The 8,706-nt window shown below is 46.3% G+C and overlaps 1 protein-coding gene across 5 annotated transcripts in view; it reads left to right on the top strand.

Moving 5' to 3' along the window:
* AMPD2 (adenosine monophosphate deaminase 2) overlaps nucleotides 1–8,706 on the top strand; it is a 50,190-nt gene that overhangs the window by 9,007 nt on the left and 32,477 nt on the right. For 2 of the 5 annotated variants that reach the window (XM_035122449.2, XM_035122448.2), the window contains exon 1: nucleotides 270–2,329. The exons of 2 other annotated variants lie outside the window; for them this stretch is intronic. The gene's annotated coding sequence lies outside the window, so the exon portion shown is untranslated. Of the gene's footprint in view, nucleotides 1–269; nucleotides 2,330–8,706 lie in introns of those variants that run through there. One more of the 5 variants, XM_060276988.1, reaches the window with a different exon arrangement.

Below are 8,706 nucleotides of genomic sequence, written 5' to 3'. Positions count from 1 at the left end.
CCTCCCATCAGATGTCAAAGAGAAAACAACTACCAGACTTTTAGAAGACATCTGAAGGCAGCCCTGTTTAGGGAGGCTTTAATGTTTAATAGATTACTGTGTTTTATTTTTCTGTTCGAAGCCGCCCAGAGTGGCTGGGGAAAACCCAGCCAGATGGGCGGGGTATAAATAATAAATTGTTGTTTGTTGTTGTTGTTGTTCTCCATGCCCCCTCATATGCATTTGAAAGAAAGCTATATACCTACAAAAATATATATATTTTTTTATTTAGGAAAGAAATACAAAACTGCTTAATTAAAGAAAATATTTAAGCTGTGTATAATAAAATAATTGTCAATAATACTCCAATAATAGCAGCATTTTTATTTTTATTCTAGAAACAAGCACATACACAACACTATATCTGGGTAGGCTTGGTGAAACAAAGAAGCTAGCTGGCGTGTGAAAGGTATAGTGAGGGTGTCTGCCTAATGTCAATAGGCAAGGAGTTCCCACAGGTGCTGCCACAGTGAAAGGCTGACTCCTCCCAGATGTGGAAATACTGAAGTTTACCTCCACTGGGTTTCAAACCCAGTTTTGAGCAGTTCAGCCTGGAGCTTGCCTCTGGGGATTTGGGGCTTGGCTGCTCTAGTGCCCATCCCTAAAAACACATTTCACGTAAGGGCTTTGTGAGCTAGTACCCCATTGGGTTGGATCCGGCTCTCTCAACAAGACATGTGGGATCCTTGGTCAGACTGTTGAGAACTGGAGGCAGTCAGTGTAAGCAACATTGGGGCACTGCTGCTGCTGCTGCCGCCACCACCACTACTGCCTTCCTCAGAAAGAGGAGAGATCACTGGGCAGTGTTCCAAAACCTGCTGTCAGTCTGTCTTCAAAAGGATTGAGACTGAGGAATGACATGCCCATCACTGTCGCCCCTGAGGCCCTTCATCTCTGTGACAGCAGACTCTGAGCACAGGCACCTTCCTGACGTCCTGCGGGATCAGGAAAGGACAGCTGCTTCTCATAGGCCATGTATTGTTCTTAATTAACCAGCGGCTGCAGCTCTTGGAGACAAAGCTTACGGGTGGCTTCTGCCAAGACACCTCCACCCCGTCGCCACTGAGCTGCAGTCCAGTATGCAGCACAGCTTCGATTCTTCTGCTCCTCTCCTTACCTTGGAACCAAACGAGATCTGGCTTGGAGTTGTCTTAACACACTTGGGTGATGCCAGCAGTGGAGTTTGTGCCGTAACGGCTAGAATGTGCCATTTGGGAAGTAATGATTCCTAATGGTTAGAGCTGGATAGTCTGTGAGCCAGATAGAGACAATCTGCTAAAGATAGCAGAAAAGTAATATTTTTCAGACTGGTGCAGGAGAAATTGGGCAAAGGGGAGCATCCTCCCTAAGATTCTAGCCAGAGTGGGGTTTAATGTTTGAGAGGGACAGATAATCACACCTTGCAAACTGACTGCTGGGTGGAATTTGTGTGTATGTTTATCAGACTCCTCGTAGCCTTTAGTGGGAAGACACACCACTGTTGGCCCCCACCCATGAAATGTGATATATTATGTTTTTAAATCATACAGAGACAACATGAAACAAAAACGGAGGGGAAATAATAATAACAATGTTGAGCTTAACTAAATAAGAATCTCAATGTATTCCCTGCAAAGTATGTGGGTTGGAGTGTTCTTGTGGCTTATTATACCAGTACATAATGAAAACACACTCTTAAAGTTGAGTTAGCTTTTGTTTGATTTCCCCCCTTTCCTTGAAGCATGAAGCGACCAGTATGTGGTGCTCTGTGCTTTTGGAAATCCTGGTGTGTGGGTAGATCTCTGCCGATTCCTACTTTCAGAGAGAGATGGGGGCGGGCGCTGGGATACACGTCTGCAGCTGTGGCTGGCACATTAGGGGTTAACTCCTCCTTACTTTGAGGCCAGGAGTTAGCTCTGCTGCGGCGGGTGGCTTCTCTTTGCCTGTCTGGCTCTGCCTGCCTCTTGGAAGAGACTGTAATATATTTTTTGTCTCCTCCCTCTCCCCCCATGTAGCTACGGTTGGTACAGCCCAAGCCGGCTCTGGAGCTGGAATCCTGTGGGACTGCAGCTCTCAGAGAGGAGGCTGCGAAACACCGGCAAGAGCGGAGGCAGCAGGCACCTCTGTCTGCTTCGTCCTCGGTTGCCTTCTTGTGGGCACTCTGCCACCCCCAAGCGTACCCTGGAGGCTTTTTGGTCCACGCTCAGGGGGCAGAAGGTGATGGGATGCTCCTTGCCTAGCCTGCCAGCATCTTGGTTTCCAGGTGGAGAAAAGGCAGAGGCTTAGCGAGGCCCTTAAGACTGCCAGATCTGTAAGTGTTTGGAAATGTCTTTTCCTTTCTCCCCTCTGGGGCTGGATGGTTTTGAGTTGCAGCTGCTCGTATTAATCAGGAGTTCTGAGATGCTTGAAGGATAAAGTGAAGCCTGGCTGTTCTATTTAATGGGCTGGAGTTGCAATGGTGTGTTGTTAAGCGGCATGCGATTTAAAAGCCTTTGACTCGAGATGGGCATGTGGCACTCAACATAAGAGAGGGGGGTGATTTGTTCAGCCTGCCGCAGAAGGCAAATCCCTGAAAGTTAGAGCAGGAGCATTGGCAAGGTATTCCTGTATTGATTGAGGCTTGAGGTTTCTTTTTCCGGGGAGTGGGAGGTGTTTGTGTCTTTCTGTGTAAACCTCTGGCAATTCTCTGAAGTTGGGCTAGCTGACAGCTCATCACTGAAGGGGACCTCCACCAGCTATCCTAGTGCAGATGCTGAAGTGTCTCTCTTGCGGAGTGGGAGAAGTGGGGGATGCTGACAGCTTCTTTTGCAGTTGTTTTATCCCTATCATGTTCTCAGATCCATTGCAAGAGTTTTGATTGCTTGTGATGAGAAGTTGTTGCGATGATACCCATAAAAAATGCAGAACCTCTGTCCCTTGCACTCTGTTTTAGTATTTTAGGTGGTGCAAGGCTTCTTGTGAGAAAGGGTGTTTAATAACAAACAAACCCACACATACTTTAATTAATTGAATGTGTATAGATCTGATAGCCATTTCACAACCATCTGCATGTACTATGTACAATAAAATAAAAAAATGAGGGGGGGGGGTTAAATATGATGCTCATTAGTTCTCTTTAAAGCATATTTCTGTGATCTTCTAGTACTTGGTGAGAATACAATAGTGGCTCCACTATTTCATTGAAATGCATTCTGTAAAAACTGCCCAATTTTTCACCCCAAGGAACTAGTCGCATGGCAATTTATCTGTGCTACCTTTTCTCATGTTGCCAGAACAGGCATTTCAGCGATCAACAGAGGACTACTGAAAGAGAGTCTAGCTTTCTAGTTTCTCAGGGTAAGCCTTTAAGCCACTAAGAAACTAACCATAAGTGCATCCCCAGTGTTTGTGGGAAACCCCAAGGGTAAATTGCATAAAAGAAAAATGAATATCTGGTCCTTGAAGTCGGATTGATGGAGCACCCAGTGACCTCTCGCCAACGAGATGTCACAGTAAAGTATCTCCATTACATGAATGAAGCCACCGCTATATATTACAGCATCGGCATATGTCTGAATTAGCCACATTTCTGCTGCTCTGTGTGTGGTGGGCTCAGGATTTCCAAAAGGGTGGCATAACAAGTGTCACAATATGGGCATGTGACCGACTCAGCACCCGCAGCTATAGTCTTGGTGGAGGAGCTTCAGCATTTGGCCAGAGCTTGACTTAAGTGAAGACCATTGCAGATTCAGAACCAAGCATGATGATGTGACTAAGTGTGGGAAGCCATGTCCTGTCTTTACTTCTCCTAGGTATCTGAGTGTAGGAGGAGCAGGCTACACTGCTGACCCCACTAAACTTTTGCTGCAGCATCACAAGGGGATTTTTGCCATGGGGGGTTTGGTCCTGGAAGTGATGCTCCCCCATTGGTTCTGGCAGGTGTTGGGAGACTCCCCAACAAAAGCTGGGGCTCCAGACTGCCGCACATCCAAAAGCTGGTAGTGGCAGTGGAAGAAAGGTTGAGGAAATCTGTGTTGCCATCCGTGGTGTTGCCCAGCCAGCAATTGGAGCTACAGGAGCAGCTGTTCTTGTCTGCCCCCCTCATGAGCTGAAGACACATGCTGGCTTTGATGGGGCTGCCAAGCCTTAGCCCTGCAATTGGCCTGGCGGTTCCCCAGCTCTTGCTGTTTTTTTCCTAATGAATTGATTGTTTGCACTGTGCACAGGGAGCCCATTAGGGAGACATGTGAGGGTCATTAGCAAGGCACAGTGGAGCTTGACTATTCAGGCAGTGCCTGGATTGGGAGTGGGAGAGGGGCAATGGGTGGCGGGGGGGGGGGAGGGAACCCAAGCAAACACTTCTTCCTTCCACATAAGCCACTGTGATGGAGCGAGTAGTCAGCCTCTGGGGCATCAGGCAGGCAAAAACAATCTGAATCAGGTTTGACAGTTGATAGCAATGCTCTCCTTGTCCTAGAACAGGGCTTGATGCTTCTCCTTTATGGTGTGTACCTTCGTGACCCACTGAGGGCCAGATGCAAAGCAGACATTGCAAGCTTTCATCATGGGGTGGGGGAGACCTTTGTGTGGGTATGGAGTTCTCACGAGTCTGGCAACCCTATGAGCTCAGGATATGAATGAACTCAAAGGGACTGGTTTCTCTTGTGTCACCCATTCTTCGGGTAGTTGTGACACTTGTGAAACTTGCTCAGCATCTACGAAGAGAAGTGGCCCTCTCCCCCACAAACTGGAATGTGTTGCGCAGAGGTTTCTGGGAATAGACTGCTAAGGACAGCAGGGCCAATTTTTCCTTTTCTGTGACAAGTTTCGTTCTGAAGGAATGAGCACTGGAAATCTGAGTGCACAAAATGCATATTGCCAGCTACTGCAGTGCAGCTGCTTTTCAGGCGGAATCAGCATCTGTTTTAAGTGCCCAGCACTGAGTTCCCTGGTAGCTGGCTGAGACCCCATGACAAGAATTCTGGTTATTGTAGATGTAACAGCTAAGAATACTAGATGGGGAAAAGCTAATAATCATATCATTTCAGAAATGACGTTTCCAGGTATATAATTATGAAATGGTTTATTAGACCCTGGTGGGTAGGAAACACACGTGTCTCATTGCTGGATGATGCCCTGGAGATCATGCCTGTTCTTTTGAACACTCTTAAGGCAGAAACAGCAGGATCGTATGCAGCTCCTCTGGCTCTTCTTGGCCTGGTACTTTTATCTGCCGTTACCCCTTTCCCACTCTGCTACATGAAGATGGATGCAGGATCTGGAGGAGGAATGGACTGGGAAATGCAGTAACTCCTTGCGTTCCTGTTGCCGTGGGCTGTTTAGACCCAGGCAAGATCTCTAGATTGTGATCAGGCAACCTTTTGGGAAGGGCCATAGCTAAATGGTAGGGTACATACTCTGCATTGCAGAACATCCCAAGTTCAACCCCTGGTATTTCCAGGTGGAGCTGGAAAATGTCCTCCCCTCTGAAAGTCTGGAGAGTCACTGTTAATCAGTAGGTAACACAGCTTGACAACCAATGGTCTTGACTGTATAAAGCAGCTTCTGTGCAATTTGACCTGGAGATTTTCTCTAAAGTAATAATCCTCCATCTTGTATTTATTCTTGAGCGATTTATAGGGGCAACAGTGAGTGACAGATTGCTCACCACTCAAGCACCTCCAGTGCCATCAGACATCTTTCACCCATCCTCACTTGTTGGCCTTTCACCCTTCGCCTAAAGTAATTTCAACTCTTTCATGGACAGTAACAAACTTACTTGAACACACTGTTGATACTAAATGCAATTTAGTGGGAGATATTCTGTCTCTTGACAAGAAAAGGAAATCAGTACTTGCAGGCCAGCTGAGTTGGGTTGAAAAGTGACTCTAGATCAGGCACCCCCAAACTACGGCCCTCCAGATGTTTTGGCCTACAACTCCCATGAACCCTAGCTAACAGGACCAGTGGTCAGGGATGATGGGAATTGTAGTCCAAAACATCTGGAGGGCCGAGGTTTGGGGATGCCTGCTCTAGATAGACAATAGCTGGTTTGGATGGGAAGACAAATGGAATTCCTTGCGTAGTAGGTGATGTCAGTAATTATAGACAGGACTTGTACGATTCAACCAAGGGAATGCCAGATCCTGTGATTTAGTGTGGGCTGTGCATGTGAGCCATGAATTTTCATTAATGTGTGTACTTATGATATCCTCTTCAAAGAGTGGAATGTGGTGTATCACATGACAGAGAGAGTGGAAAAGAAGTAAGGACATGAGGCATTACAGTGAAAAAAAATGTGTGTAGGGACTGTGGATTGATGGTTTAATTTGGACACTTTTATCCTATTCATCCAAAAGCTCAGGGTGGCATACATGCCTCCCCCCCCCCCCCGGTGACTTCAATCTGGCTGAGAGAGAATGACTAGCCCAGGGTCACTCGAAACTTCATGATGGTTGATGGTCTCCGCAGTCCTAATTCAGCAATGTCACTTGGAGCAGTATGCTTGGAAAATTGTATTTAGAAATGGATCCTTTTGGCTCCTGAGCATTTACTTTACAAATCCTTTTGTGTGGCTATGAATACCTGAAACTTTTAAACAGAAAATGTTCTGACAAAGCCACATACTCTGTTTTCCCGAAAATAAGACATACCCATAAAATAAGCCGTAGCAGGATTGCTAAGCATTTGCACAATATAGGCCATACCCCCAAAATAAGACATAGTGATAGGCACAGTTCTGGAGGGCGCCAAGGAAGAGGCGAGGCTGGACGCGTAATTAAAAATAAGACATCCCCTGAAAATAAGCCATAGTATGTCTTCTTGAGGAAAAAGAAATATAAGCCAGTGTCTTTTTTTCGGGGAAACACGGTAGTGTTTACTTGTGACAAAGTTGACCACACAAGTTATCTAGATTTCCTGCCTATTGACAGCATGCAAGAGTGTCAGTTTATGTACCGGTAATTGCCAGTAACTGTTGGTGATAGTCCAGTTCCGCTAGAGGTGTCATCTTCCTTTGTACCTTTGAACCTCCCTTGCCCCCCCCCCCCGCCCCAGTCTATTGCTGCTTATTCCCTGCTTAGTAGGTGAAACATCTTGCTTAGAGCTGCCTTGCAAATCGACCCAATGAAAATGTAACCATGGTTAGGTGATCAAAGCTGTGCTGCAGGTTTGCATCTCCTTCCTTGCCCATCATCACCTTCCTTACTTTCACTCTCAAAAATTAATTCCCCTCACCTGGTTAGATTTGACTCTGGCACAGCAGCACAAACAGGGATGGAAGCTTGTTTGCAAACCATGGCTAGTGCCAGTCAGGATGTCTACATGAGCCACGGAAAGGAAAGAATTCACATGAGTTGGAAGATTGCTAGTTTGGCACCTACATTGGGCTATTATGGGGTGGGGGGGGGGAAATGAGCTCGTGTTTGTTGACTATGTCCCATGGTGACTACTATAATGTGTGGAAGGTGCAGACATGTGTAAAAAATTGGTGGCATGGACTTGGAGACCTTATGGTTTAAAGACACCACAGAGACATGCAGAGGAGCACAGAAAACCCATATTTTCTGTAATGTGTGAAGCAGCCTTGGGAGACGTTAAAAACAGATCTATGAGCAACCTTGTCACAAGTTAGATCTAAACAACATGTTATGTAATGAACCAATGTAGTGTATTCTACAACACATACTGAGCACACAGCAGTTGGGACTCTGATCTGCTTTAAAAATGTCTCAAGTAACTACATTCTTTCTCTCCCTTTCCCTTGAGGAGTCTATTTTGTTTACCTTGCTTTATTTTTAGGAATTTTGAGGTCAAGACATGTCGATTCTAGCAGAAGGGAACAAAGTAATTGCCTATGACTCTATAATTTCACAACTTGCTTTGCCCCATAGTCTGCAGAGGTAGGAAGTTGGGTCACCCCTGGATTCCTGTGTGGCTTTAGAGAGGCCACTGCATGGTAGATCTTGGCCAACAGTCAGCAAAAGTGCTGCGGTTGGGGTGTTTGTATTGATTTCTCTATCTGTTCCCCTTGTGCTCTGCATGGGGAGCTAGGAGTGGTTGTGCTCTTGCTGCAGCGGCAAGAAGGAAAGGTCTGGTCTGGAAGCATTTGTTCTCATTAGAATGTTAAGGCTTGAGAGCTGAAAGCCAGTCACCCCTATAAAATGGACTTTGAGCAGTTTCTCCTGGGAGGCTCAGCGTAGGGTCTGGCTGATCGGTCCATGGTGTTTGCCTTCAGCCTCTGCAGGCGCAAACAAGAGTGTCTCTGCCAGGTTCCTTTTAACAGAACAAAGGATGTGTTATTCCCCTTAATAGTCTCTCTGGAAGCCAACTTAAGGTACTGTCTCCAGGCTGGAAGCTGATTATTATTTCTGCATCAGACAAGTGGTAGGACAAGCCTTACCAATTAGTTTAAACTTTTAGAAGGGATGGGATACACTTTTTTGTTTTTGTTTTTAGTGCTTCTCAATCTCAAAGCGGACACTAAGAGTCTTGAAGCTGGTGAGAAATGGGATCCTTTAAACTGGGCGTGATGGTGAGGAGCCTTCACTTTTTACAGCAGGGATGGGGACTGTGTGGTCCTCCATGGGCTCCAACTCTCATCAGCCATAGCCAGCATGCCTATTGGTGAGGGGTGGTGAGAGTTGTAGTCCAACCACATCCTCAGGGCCGCAGTTTCTGCATCCTCCTTCTTCAAGAAAAGCAATAGCA

This window comes from Zootoca vivipara, chromosome 7 (genome assembly GCF_963506605.1).
Source record: "Zootoca vivipara chromosome 7, rZooViv1.1, whole genome shotgun sequence".
NCBI classification, from domain to species: Eukaryota; Metazoa; Chordata; class Lepidosauria; order Squamata; family Lacertidae; genus Zootoca; species Zootoca vivipara.
This window is presented reverse-complemented; position numbering and strand designations above follow the sequence as displayed.